The sequence below is a fragment of the Triticum aestivum genome, chromosome 4D (assembly GCF_018294505.1).
Source record: "Triticum aestivum cultivar Chinese Spring chromosome 4D, IWGSC CS RefSeq v2.1, whole genome shotgun sequence".
In the NCBI taxonomy this organism is placed as follows: Eukaryota; Viridiplantae; Streptophyta; class Magnoliopsida; order Poales; family Poaceae; genus Triticum; species Triticum aestivum.
The window spans coordinates 26,732,709-26,747,637 of record NC_057805.1 but is presented as its reverse complement, the minus strand read 5'-3'; positions in this window follow the sequence as shown (position 1 = coordinate 26,747,637).

The following is a 14,929-nucleotide window of genomic DNA, read 5'->3' as shown; positions in this document are numbered from 1 at the left end:
GTCGGGCAGTGGTGGCAGTGTCAGACACCCAATGCGGAAGACACTGCTCGGATCCTAGCACAGAATGCAGCAAGAGGATTTCCAGGGATGCTTGGAAGCATCGACTGCATGCATTGGAAATGGAAGAATTGCCCATTTGCTTGGCAGGGGATGTACAAAGGCGCCAAAGGCGGTTGCAGTGTGGTACTTGAGGCGGTGGCCACACAGGACCTCTGGATTTGGCACTCCTTCTTTGGTATGCCAGGAACTCACAATGACATCAACGTGTTGCAGTGCTCTCCTGTCTTTGCCAAGCTTGTTGAAGGTCATTCTCCTCCGGTGAACTTCGAGATCAATGGGCGGCACTACAACAAGGGGTACTATCTAGCTGATGGCATCTATCCGAGATGGTCGGCATTTGTGAAGACCATCAAAAACCCTGTGCCTGGAGGCAAGAACGCCTGGTTTGCGAAGATTCAGGAGGCTTGCAGGAAGGATGTCGAGCGGGCATTTGGTGTGCTCCAATCTCGATTTGCTGTTGTCCGGTACCCCGCTCAGACCTGGTCGAAAGATCAAATGTGGGAGATCATGACCTGCTGTGTCATCTTGCACAACATGATCATTGAGAGCGAGCAGGAAGAGCCAGTGTTTGACACTGAACCATACCACAGGCAGGGTCCTCTTGCCCAAGTTGATCACCAGCTACCAGCAACCTGGACTGCCTACCTCAGTATGCGTCAGGAGATCCGAGACCCACAGGTGCATCATCAACCGCAGCAAGATCTGATAGAGCACCTATGGAGGCTCAAGGGCGACACCGGGCGCGACGTGTGATGAAATATGAGTTTTTATTTGTTGAACTATATAATTTGTATTGAACTATTTGTTGTTGAACTATTTTGTTGAAGTATTTGAATTTTCTGTGATGAAATATGTGATAAAAAATATATTTATGTTGATAATTGAACGCCGAGCCACGGCGAACCACGCCGAATATGGGCCTATTCTCGCCCATATGGGCCTTTTTTGCCGAAATGGGGCTTCAAAAGTGGGCCAAAATCGGCGACTGGGGGCGACGACTGGGCGCAAAACCGCCCCCAGTGCCGAACGAATCGCCGGCTCGCCCCTAGGGGGCGATTTTTATGCGTCCTGGGGGGGCCAACGGCATGCTCTAAAATTGCTGCACCCATCGTTCAACCACCTAATTGGAACTTACCTTTTGAAATGATGTGTGATGCTATTTATTATGCTATTGATGTTGTTCTAGGTCAAATAGTTGATAAGAAATTGAATGTTATTCATTATGCTAGTAAGATCTTGGATAATGCTCAAACAAACTATGGTACTATTGAGAAAGAATTTTTAGCAGTTGTGTTTGCATGTGATAAATTCAGACCTTATATAGTTGATTCCAAAGTCACTATTCACACCGATCATGCTGCTATTAAATATCTTATGAAAAAAAGATGCAAACCTATACTAATTAGGTGGGTTATTTTACTACAGGAGTTTGACCTGCATATTGTTGATAGAAAGGGAGCTGGAAATCCTGTAGCAAATAATTTTTCTAGAATGGAAAATGTTCTTGATAACCCACTACCTATTGATGATAATTTTCTTGATGAGCAATAAACTTCCATAAATGCTTCTACTTCTCGCAATAATCCTTGGTATGCACACTATGATAATTATATTGTTGCTAAATATATACCCCCTAGTTACACGTACCAACAAAAGAAAAGGTCTTCTTTGATTTAAGACATTAATTTTAGGATGACCCACATTTATATAAAGGAGTAGATGGTGTTATTAGACGATGTGTACCTGAGCATGAACAGGAACAAATCCTATGGAAGTATCATTCTGAAGCATACGGAGGGTACCATGCAGGAGACAGAACCGCACATGAGGTATTACAGGTTTTTATTAGCCTACTCTCTTCAAAGATGCACGTAAGTTTGTCCTTTCTTGTGATGAATGTCAAAGAATTGGTAATATTGGTAGACGTCAGGAAATGCCTATGAATTATTCAGTTGTTATTGAACCATTTGATGTTTGATATTTGATTATATGGGACCTTTTTCTTCCTCTAATGGGTACACTCATATTCTAGTTGCTATTGATTATGTTACTAAGTGGGTAGAAGCTATTCCAACTAGTAGTGCTGATCACAACACATCTATTAAAAGGCTTAAAGAGGTTATGTTCCCGAGGTTTGGAGTCCCTAGATATTTAGTGACTGATGGTGGTTCACATTTTATTCATGGTATGTTTCGTAAACTCCTAGCTAAATATGATGTTAACCATAAAAATGCATCACCTTATCATCCTCGATCTAGTGGTCAAGTTGAATTGAGCAATAGAGAAATAAAATTAATTTTGCAAAAGACCGTTAATAGATCCAGGAAGAATTGGCCTAACAGACTTGATGGTGCATTACGAGCTTATAGAACTACCTATAAAAACCCTATGGGTATGTCCCATATAAAATGGTCTATGTAAAAGCATGTCATTTACCTCTTGAGTTGGAACATAAAGCTTATTGGGCAATTAAAGAACTCAACTATGATTTCAAACTTGCCGGTGAGAAGAGATTATTTGATATTAGTTCTCTAGATGAATGGAGAACACAAGCTTGTGAAAATGCCAAGTTGTTCAAAGAAAAGGTTAAAAGATGGCATTACAAAAGAATCCAAAGACGGGAATTTAATGTCGGTGACCAAGTTCTATTGTACAATTCTCGTTTCAGATTCTTTGCAGGAAAACTTCTCTCTAAATGGGAAGGACCATATATCATCGAAGAAGTTTATCGCTCCGGAGCTGTCAAGACCAATAATGCCGAGGGCACTAATCTGAGAGTGGTTAATGGGCAAAGAATTAAACATTATATCTCAGGTATGCCCATTAATATTGAGACTAATATTTTTCAAACCATGACACCGGAGGAACACATAAAAGAGACCTTCGGAACACTCCAGAACCCTAAAAAGGAGTAGGTACGTGCAGTGCTGTCGATGGGGGCGTGCGAGGTGGGCGACCGCACAGGGCCCCCAAAAATTAGGGACCCCCAAATCTTATAAACGTAGTATGCATCGCCAGGGATCTGAGAACGCAGAACTTTTTGTCTTCGTTGGAGAAGAAGGGAAAAGGAAGGAGACAGACCTGAGTCGTGGGCCTCATTGGCGACGAGATAAGTGACTGGTCTGGTTCAACCAACTAAATTAGTGCAGCTCCACCAGTTCTCCCAGGCCACAAGCCCACGAACCAGATTTCTCTGAACCGGTACTCACAATTGATATGTGAAGGCTGCTGCCATAGCGCTGACCTCCGCACCGAAGGCATCTGAAATATTTTCCCCTCGCCCTGCATGCGCGGCTATAAGATCTCCAGCAGTGTCTCGGACCACGACACCCCAGCCTCCGTAGGATTCCCCCGGAAAAAAAGATCCATCTATGTTGATCTTCAGGACATCTTCCTCCGGCGGCTGCCATTTTGTTCTAGTTGGTTGCTTTCCCTTATTAGTGAAGTACTGAAGATACTCCATAACCCGGCTCTGTGCGCGCCGCACAATTTCTGGGGCAGCCACAACCAGCTCTCCCTCCCTCAGTTTATTTCTGTTATTCCACCATAGCCACCAGAAAGTAACAATCAGCAACCGCTTCTGTTCGTCCAATAGCCAGAGATAGTCCATCATTGCATTTACGCTGGTTATCTTCTCTAGTTCTTCCTGCTCAGCTTCGAGGTCCAGAGACCGCCAGATTTCCTTCACTTCTTTGCACTTGATGAACAGATGTCCCCCGTCCTCTGCTGCTCGGCTGCAATAAAAGCATTTGTTGTTCTCCAACATCATTCCTCTCTTCTCCAGATTCGTGCATAGTGGCAGGGATTCATGCTTAAGGCGCCACATGAACATCTGCAGTTTCTTTGGGCATGGTAATTTCCATACTCGTTTCCACGTATCATCCCCGCCTCCCTCAAGCTGGCCAGCTCTCTCAGAGCTGCTGTTTGGAGCCCCATCTCGTGCCTGCTTCTTGAGCTGCGTTTGCACTCTATAAGCGCTCCTAACCGAATGTACCCCCTTGTTGTCGTAGTGCCATGCGATAAAATCCTCCACTCCGTCCCGCAACGGGATTTGTAAAATGTGTCGAGCATCCTCAGAGCAGAATGTGTCTGTAACCAGTTGCTCATCCCACCGTCCGGTGATTGGGCAGATGAGTTCATTAACATGTGTCAACAAGTTTGCTCCTTTCGGAGTGATTACTGTCCGAGACCATGCTCGGGGAATCCATGGGTCTGTCCAAATCTTGACTCCCGTGCCATCGCCAATCCGCCAAATATAGCCATGTTTGATCAGCTCCAGGCCCTGAAGTATGCTTCTCCACGAGTAAGAAATCCCCTCCTTTGGTTCTGCCTCAAGCACATGACCGTGGGGGTAATATCGGGCTTTTAGTACTCTCGCGCACAGGCTATCTGGATCCTGGAGCAGCCTCCATCCCTGCCTCGATAGCATGGCAATATTGAACGCGTGCATGTCTCTAAACCCTAGTCCGCCTCGTGCCTTTGGCTGTGTCAGCTTGTCCCAACTTATCCAGTGCATCGAGTTAGTCTTATCCTGCTGATTCCACCAGAACTTGCCAAGTAGGCTATCAATCTCTAAGCACAGCGATTTGGTGAGATCGAAGCAAGACATGGCATAGGTGGGAATGGCCTGTGCAACTCCTTTCACCAGCCCCTCCTTGCTTTCCTTAGCCAACGGCTTCTCCTTCCAGCCATACAGTTTTCCGTAGATACTGCCCTTGATGTATGCAAAAGACTTCCTCCTGGATCTACCAACATGAACTGGAAGGCCTAGATATCTCTCGTTCCAGTCCTCGCTATGAATCTCAAGTGCCTCCTTAACTGCATCTTTTTCTTCCTCCGGCGTATTGGGGCTGAACATGATAGCGGATTTCTCTAAGTTTATGCACTGCCCGGAGCAGCTTTCATATAGGGCCAGCACCTCATGTAGGGCTGTGGCTTCCTCCTGCCTTGCCTTAAGCAAAAGCATGGAATCATCCGCAAAGAGCATATGTGACACCCGTGGGGCTGCTGGGCAGTCCTTAACTCCATGCACTACAAAAAAAATACACTTCCGTGATGATACGTGTTTGTCACAGTAGGTCGCGTTTTTTGTCATGCATGTACATCCATGACGATTTTATGACAGAATCAAGAAAGTCATACCTGTGCTGTCGTACAAGTGTTCCATGACATTACCAAAATTATCATCACGGAAGTGTGCACTTTCATGACGATAAATCGCGCGTCACAGAAGTGCTTTCGTCAAGGGTGACCGACACGTGGCATCCACCGTAACGGAACGCCGTTAAGCTATCGGGTCGGGTTTTGGATCCGATAACCCGTTAACAGCCCCGACCAATGGGGTTTTTCCACGTGTAAAATCATCATTGGCTGGAGGAAACACGTGTCGGCTCATCGTTGGGACAGATGTCATCCACTCATTGGACAGAAGGCGCCTATGATACGTCGACACGTGGCACGGCCCAACAGAGGCCCATTCCTGTGAAAAGGCCGGCCCGTTTGACTTGGTCAAAAGGTGGCGGGCCGGCCCATGGAAAGCCTGTTAATGGCCTGTTCGCATATAGCCCATTTACAGCCCGCTAACCCAAGGTCTGTTACGCCCTATCCGAATTAGGCCCAGTAGCGTCATCTGGGCCATCCAATATGATTCCGGCCCGTTTTCACTTCTGGCCCATGTATGGCCCATGACGTCTTTCGGCCCATATGAGGCCCTATGTAACTCTTGGCCTATTAACGGCCCATGGTGAAACTGGCCCGTAATGAACAGTGTATCACTTTACACCCATTAATGGCCCGTGGTGAAACTGGCCCGTAATGAACAGTGTATCACTTTATACCCATTAACGGCCCGTTATTCCGTTGGGCCGTTTCCAGCCCATGTTATCTTTCGGCCTTCTCAGAGCCCATTTATTCTTGGGCTCATTTCCAGCATTCGTTTACTTACGGCCCGTTACTGCCATTTTCTGCTTGTGGGCCAAATTCAGCCCGTGGTTACAGTCGGCCCGTTTGTGGTCCGTTAATACGTTGGGCCGTTTTCATAGCGTCATCAAATATGGCCTATTAACGATGGCCCGTTATGGTCGGCCCATGAACGGACGATTCCAACTCTAGCCCGTTTACGGCCATAATGCGGCCTGTTATTGGCACATGTTTGGCCAATCGATCATACGGCCCGTATAAGGCCCATTGATGATACGGCCCGTAGAAGGCCCATTGTTTCTATGGCCCGTAGAAGGCCCATTGTTTCTACGCCCCGTAGAAGGCCTACTGTTTCTACGGCCCGTAGAAGGCTCACTGTTACTACGGCCCGTAGGAGGCCCAGTGTCACTACAGTAAATATTAGCCCATGGTTATTGTGGCCTAGTTTTAAAAAATAGGTTATTGCAGCCACTAGCAAACCGCAGAAAAAGAACTGCACTGACTACAAGCAAACAAATAAACAAGACAACAAGGAAATAAATAAGCAAGCAACTTATGCTAGGCTATCACGGCTATTACACATATTACATCCACTGGGCATCAAAGTTCGCCACCAGTGCAAATATAGGGAACAAAGCAGCATATAAACGCCGCAGCAAAACAATTCCAGAACTGAAACCACTTCAGAAGAGTTCAAGAAACAATATCCTGGGTACCCATAATGTTGGCAAGATGCTTAGCAAGCTTATTAACTTTCTCTTGTTTGGCGCTTAAATCCTCCAGCGCTTGCTGTTGCACAAGAAAGTACGCATCTGAATTCTGCAGGGACTTCCTCAGTCCTTCGGCTTCTTGCCGCAGCACAGCTGACTAATGCCTTTCAACTTGTAGATGAGACTGAAGAAGCCGAAGTGATTCATGTAGCGAGTTCGAAGAGCTTGTGCCAGCGGTACTGGCCAGTAACTCGAACACTACATCAACGCAGGACTGTGGGGTTTTCTCACTATCTACAAGATCGTTTTTATCACCTTTCTTGGAGACCAACAGGGTTGTTTCACTATCTTGAACCTTATCTGCATTACTTTCTCTACCATTGCATAGTGGGGTGCTCTTCTCCAATATTCTGTTTGCATACTACAAGAAAAACAAGCAGACACATCACAGGTTGAGCTTGTAGTATACGAAACTCATTTTGGTAAACCGGTTTAGTAGTAAGGTGGACAGGATAACAGTATGAAACAAACATATATCTATGTACTATGGTCACTGTATTGTCCATATCATTCTAGTTTATGTTCCCTAATCAAGATAGAGACACAGTTCAACTCATATATTTTTAAGACACAGCAGCATAGACAGAATATAAGTGTGAGAAACTACACAGCATTGGCAGCACTTGTAATGTGCATCACATGAGAACATAACTGTTTATACAACTTAAACTGAAATCAACATAGAGCAAGAAGTTAGAACAACAATCCAGTTAAAGAAATAGGTTTAAAACATACTTGTTGCGCCATTGGAGTTTCAATTGGATCCTTCAAATTCGAAAGTAGTTGGTATGAGTAAATACAGTGATGCAACAGCAAAGGAGTATGGACCATAGATACGGAATCTGACCTGAGAACAGTTGCTCTTCTGCTTTAAACATGGAGTTTGGGTTAGCTGTGGTGGTCTTCGTGCTTTGGGCACTGCAGTAGCTTTACAAACTGCTCGTGTGGGGCTACTCTGTGGTGGACATGGTGCTTTGTCAACTATAAGTGGGTTACTATCCGCTGGGGTTGCGGTTAGATGGGTTGTAGCTGGTTCTCTGCCCAACGGTGTAAGTGTGCAATCTGGAAGAGTCTCGATTATGTGTGGTGGGGCTAGTTTGTGGGCTAGTACAACCATGGTTCTATCTGCATCGACGGGTAGCACTGTCTTTTGTGAAGAACGGGTTTTTGCTCCCTTAGATACTGCCATCATCCCCTCCAATTCAAATGGCTGATAAACAAGAAAAGAAATTGAACGTACAGACATTGTATGATACACAGATGTGGTAATTCACATATATGTTGTCTAACCAAACAGTACAGCATGACACAATTTCACATATATGATGCCTAACTAAACAGGATAGCATGACACAGTTTCAGATATATGATGGATAACTTAACAGGATATAATGGCATAATTCAACATATGATGAGTACCTAAACAGGATGACATGACAAAACTATATGATGTCTTTCTAAAATAGGTTGGGATGAAATAATTCACATACATGTTGTCTAAGTATACAGGATGGCATGATATAATTGACATAATTGATTCATATACTACGCAGCTGGCACTTGCATGTATGATCTCTAAACTAAGCAGATAGAATTCAATATTGTGCATATGATGTCTAAACTAAGCAATGCAAGACACCATATGCATCATATGAGAAATATAAACATTGCAACTTAGAGCATACACCTCAGGTGGGATATAGGACTGGTCATCTGTCTCTGAATCCTCCTCTGAGGAGCTCCCTGTAACCATCGAGATATATGCTTCAACAGGTACCATTGCCTGCTCTGAAGACCTTGTTTTCACTCCAGATTTTTCCATAACCGGCTCAAATGGCTAATACACATGAAGAGTAGTTCAATATACACAGATTGTCGACAAATGGGATACATAATGAAAAAAAAGACGGCATGAGATAATTCACATATATGATGCCTGGCTCCATGGCGGTGGATAATTCACATATATGATAACTGGCTGAAAAACATGGCATTTCATAATTCACATATCTGATATAGAAAGCAAACAGGAGGCATTCACACAAAGCATGTCTAATCTAAGCAGATGGCATGGCAATGCAAGACACCATATGCATGATATGAGCAATATAACCCAACCAAGTTAGAGCATGCACCTCGGGGGGGGGGGGATACGAGTGGTCATCTCTCTCTGAATCCTCCTCTGAGGAGCTATCTCTAACCAGCAAGAAATCTGCATCGACAGGTAGCACTGATTGCTCAGAAGACCTTGTTTTCACTCCAGATTTTCCCATGACCGACTCAAATGGCTGATGCACAGGAAGTGTAGATGAATGTATAAACATTGTTGACAAATGGAATACTTTATGGAAAAAATATGGCACAATACAATTCACATATACGATGACTGGCTAAACAGGATGGCATTGCATGATTCACGTATATGATGCCTGGCTAAAGAAGATGGCATTGCATAATTCCCATATACTCCCTCCGTTCCTAAATATTTGTCTTTTTAGAGATTTCAAATGGACTACCACATACGGATGTATATAGACATATTTTAGAGTGTAGATTCACTCAATTTGTTCCGTATGTAGTCACTTGTTGAAATTTCTAAAAAGACAAATATTTAGGAATGGTGGGAGTATGATATAGAAACCAAACAGGTGGCATTCACACAAAGCAAATCTAAACTAATCTGATGACATATAAGATGTATAATGTAAGCAATGCAAGGCGCCATATGCATGATATGACCAACATCAGCATGCGAGGTTAGAGCAAACACCTCAGGTGGTAAACAGGCGTGGTCGGCTCCTTCTGAATCTCCATCTGAACAGTTATCTTCCTCTGGAATACAATCTGGAAATGCAGGGGGGCACTTCGCCCACCATGGAGCGGCGTCTGCATGACATTATATTCGCACGCAACGGTCTTCTCCTTTTCTCTACATGTTCAGTACGATTGTGTACAATATCTGACATGCATAATAAAAAAATAGTTAGATTTTGTAAGGCCTAAGGGGTGCATGCAAAAATCAAGACTGATGGTAGCAAACGAGTGGATGGATCCAAAACTAATGATAGCAGGTAGATTATAGCTTCAGTTTAAAAAGATAGACAATGGATCATCTGTTGTTTGTTGCCCACCCAACATGAACCACATAGAAGACCCCAGATGAACCAAATAGTAGACAGATACTATTCGTTGCTGGCTCAATATGAGACCCATGGGCAATTCAAAACTCAAGATTGAGCGATAAAGTAGTAGGTAATAATAACCGATGTATAACATAAGCAAACACGAAAGACTGCGACCTCTCTTCCGGAACTGTGTAGTCCTCAGGTTCATCTGCTCAGTCGATGATGGTAATGCAGTTGGCGTGGCTGCCGGCAACGGGGAAGATGATCTGAGGCGCCGAAAGGAAGTCTGCAAGGGGGATCCCTGCTGCAGTGAACGCTTCTGTCGATGGTGCACCTCAGGTGGGGTGGATGACGGCACGACAGGAGCAGGACATAACACACAGAGTTTTCTTTGACGCCTATCTAAAAATGAAGTAAATCTGTAAGGGCTCCTTAGAATTGGAGGATTCTATAAACGCAGGGACAGAAAAAACACAGGAATAGGATAGGAATGCACATGCAAAACAGTGCATTTGGAAACATAGGATTTCAGTCAACCTGGATGTTTGGCTCACATGAATTGGAAGAACAGAGGAATGGAGAAACAAAGTGATGCGACGAGTGTACAACCTCTTTGGCATAGCCTTGTGGACCTCAGCATCATTGGGTTGGACGTGGAGGATGGTGATGATGCTGGTGTGACTGTCGGAGGCGGGGAAGAAGATCCGAGGCCTCTGGAAACGGCACCGAGGGTACTGCTCCGCTGTAATGGACGGTTCCGTCGTTGGAGCAGCTCCGCTAAGGTGTACGGCGACGAGGCTGAAGCATGACAAGACAGACAACGTTAATCTGAAGTGGGACCCTAATATCATCTGCAATAGATGATGTAAAATACATCACCAAAAAGTGCTAGATGTAAAACGCATCAGCCGCGCCACGGCCGCTCCGACAGATGCTGTAAGTACTGTTCACTCTGAACTTAACTGAAGAAAATGAACTTCACAGTCGAAACTGAATTTTACTATCGAAACTGATTGAACTAGTAACAGAGCATTGCAATAGATCTTTAGGGCGTTCGAGCACTAGTAACAGAGAAGCAGTGATCTAAATCAGCAGTCGCTCGAGCAGGGAACGCACTAGCAGAGAGCAAGTCGTGCAGTAGCACCGCGAGCGAGTGCTAAAGCAGCAACTCCTGTAGCTGCCGGAGGTCATGCAGCAGCAGCAGCAGCGCAAGTGAGAGCAAGGGCAGAGCAGCAGCACGAACGAAAGCAGGAGCAGTGCAGCAGCGCGACCGACAGCAAGAAGAGAGCCGCAACGCGAGCGAGAGCCGGAGCAGATGCAGCTAGTGCCGTTGTGGAAGTCACCGCCGAGGAAGCAACGACATGGGGGAGAGACGTCGTGGATGATGTGGCCGGCGACGGCGCCGTCGATGGAGACACGCCATGTCTGCTCGGTATCGAGCACCGGCAGCCCCGTGAGATCGAATAAAAGATAAAATGCAGCGGTGAGTGCAGAACCTCCTTGGTGGCGCCGAGTTGGCCTCGGCTTCATCAGAGGAATTGGTGAGGGTGCTGCGGTTCCGGTGGGGCAGGTCAAGACGGCGCTGTGGGGATTGAGGTGGCGCGATAGACGAGGCAAACATCGGGGCAGCTCCTTGGAGGTGGAGGATGGGGCGGCTGATCCGGCGGGACGAAGAGATCGACAACGGATCCTCATCCGGTGCGGTGGATGAGGGACGGCGAGCTGTTGTGGTGGACGACGTAGTCGGGGTAGAGTCTCCGGCTAGGCGGCGGTCGGGAGGCCGACGGAGGAGCGTGGGGTTTCACGGGTTTTGGCGGCCTCGGTGTACGAATGGGGGGCGAAGGGGGAGGGGGGAGCCAAGCTTAGGGACGCGCTTCTCCGAAATGTAGGGTAAGTTACCAACGTACCCCCACCGGTTTTGACACCGCAACGTGGAGCTTCATTTTCGGCTGAGGGGTAGAAGGGGGATTTCGCGTGTCTGGGCTGCGGGAGCGATTTCGGATGAGGAGGGAGTTCTCGCGCGCGTCCAAATTTCGGGATAACAAGGCGCGGCGCGAGTTGAAGAAGCGGGAGTTTCAAAGCAGGTGAGACAAAAGATACTCGAGCTTGAAAATTTCGGGATAACAAGGTGCGGATTCCTTGTTCGGCAGAACAAACTTAACGTGTAAAAAAACAATTCATACAAGACACAAGAGAGTCATGTCCCCTTTTACTATATTGCTATAGATGCCATTGAAAAAACTACAAGAAAAATGTAAAAAAAATCGGGAGAACAAGATTACCCTGCACAGTACCAAATTGATTTGCACTTCCCTCAACAACAACAAAAAACAAATCAATTCCCACCAAAGAAAGAGTAATGTCCCTTTTTATATGATTACAGATGCCATGATCTCGAATTTCAATTTTTGAATCCACGTTATGTTGAATTCGAATATATCGTTAGGTGACCTTGCGGTTTATAATTGCTGTAGTCGTACATTTTGATCTTCCATCATATATGAACATTTTACTCCACCATGTGAACATATATATTGTCGTCTACCATATGGACTAAATTTGAATCAATTTTCCTTATTTGAATACGATTGTTGTCAAGTTATACAATAATTTAAATATTATCTTGATAACAAAAAACATACATATAGTAGTAATCATATTTCACTATGAACTACATGTACCATACGCTCTCCAATTCAAATATTTGTATCCATTTTATGTTGAATTCAAATCATAGTACATTATTGGTCTAGGTAGCGAGATGTTTGGGATAATCTAAACCCTGTTTTCATACGTATAATTTTTGGCTGAATTGGGACAAGTTTTGGTATAAGCCTCTTGCAAAACCGAAGATTCTCTCAACAAGCCTCGTGGTTCCGAGAGAGAACGTGTCACCTTTGTGTGCGAAACGATATACGCTGCCTCCCCCTGATTTTATTTACAGAGGCAACATAGAACTATATGAGTGCCCTGTTAAATTTTGGAATTATTTCGGGTTCATTTGGCCTTTTTATACATTAATTGAGTTTCTGGACTTTTAATGTGCATAATCTAAATATGAATTGCATGCACATGCTCCGGTGCACCAAAGTGGGTTGAAAAATCACATGTGTGTCCTTGGTTGAATTTCTAGGTCCCATGGAAGAAATGAGAATGAAATTCAAACATCTGGGCGTCATGACTCGGCCGAGAACATCGAGAAACTTTGATTTTAAATTCATGTAAATCCAAAACTCGCCTGGAAATCATGAAACTTGGCATGGTGTCATGCCATGGCACTAACATGTTGTGGTAAAAAAATTGGGCCGATTTGGAAGCTCGTGGTTCTAAGAGGGAACGTGCCACCTTTGAGTGTGAAACGATATACGCTGCCCCCCCCTTGAGTTTCTTAACAAAGGCAACATAGAACTACATTAGTGCCCTGTTAAATTTTGGAATTATTCCGGGTTCGTTTGTCGTTTTTTATACATTAATTGAGTTTCTGGTCATTTAATGTGCATAAGTCAAATTTGAACTACAAGCACATGCTCTCGAGCACCAAAGTTGCTTCAAAATTCACATTTGTGTCCTCGGGTGAATTTCTAGGTCCCATGCAAGAAATGAGAATGAAATTAAAACATCTGGGCATCGTGGCTCGGCCGAGAACATTGAGAAACTTGGTTTTAAAATTCTTGTAAATCCAAAACACGTCTGAAAATCATGAAACTTGGCATGGATGTCATGTCATGGTACTACCATGTTGTGGTAAAAAATTGGCCGAATAGGAACAGATTTTGGTATAAGCTTCTTGCAAACCAAAGCTTCTCTCAAGAAGGCTCGTGGTTCTGAGAGGGAACGTGCCACCTTTGAGTGCGAAACAATATACGTTGTCCCCCTTCAGTTTATTTACAAAGGCAACATAGAACTACATGAGTGCCCTGTTAAATTTTGGATTTATTCCGGCTTCGTTTGGCCTTATTTACACATTAATTGAGTTTTTGGTCATTTAATGTGCATAATTCAAATTTGAACTACAAGCACATGCTCCCGTGCACCAAAGTTGGTTGAAAAATCACATTTGTGTCCTCGGGTGAATTTCTACTCCCTCCTTCCATCTATATAGGTCCTAATGCGTTTTTCGAGGCTAACTTTGACCAAACGTTAGAGCAATAATATATGACATGCAACTTACACAAAGCATACCTTCAAATTTGTATGTCAAAGGAGCTTCCAATAATATAATTTTCATAGTATACATGTCATGTGCTATTAATCTTGTCAATAGTCAAAGGCTATCTTGAAAAACACATTAGGCCCTATATAGATGGAAGGAGGGAGTAGGTCCCATGCAAAAAATGAGAATAAAATTCAAACATCTGGGCATCGTGGCTCAGTCGAGAACATTGAGAAACTTGGTTTTAAAATCATGAAACTTGGCATGGTGTCATGTCATGGTAGTACCATGCCGTGGTAAAAAAAATGGCCGAATAGGAATTTTTTTTGGTATAAGCTTCTTGCAAATCGGAGCTTCTCTCAAGAAGGCTCGTGGTTCTGGGAGGGAACGTGTCACCTTTGTGTGCATAATTCAATTTTCAAATACAAGCACATGTTCCAGTGCACCAAAGTTGGTTGAAATCACATGTGTGTCCTCAGGTAAATTTCTAGGTTCCATGCAAGAAATGGGAATGAAATTCAAAATTCTGGGCGTCGTGCCTGGGTTGGAAACATTGAGAAACTTAGTTTTTTAATTCCTGTAAATCCAAAACACGCATGAAAATAATGAAAGTTGGCTTGGTGCCATGACATGGCACCAACATGCTGTGATAAATTTGCAGTCCGATTTGCGAAGGCACACACATTAACAATCAACAAAGTCATTTTGGAACAAGTGCTGTCACGTTACAATCGGAAACACAAGTATTATTGAAACCGTGGGCGTTCTGCTTACTAGTACCATTTACGTGCCTCCACGCGTCCCCATTTTTTATTAGCTAGGAGGCGCCGTGCAGGGTAGCTATTTGAGTACGAGAGGCGTGCGCTCAGACCCCTGCGCGTGCTTATCGGGAGGAGAGCCCT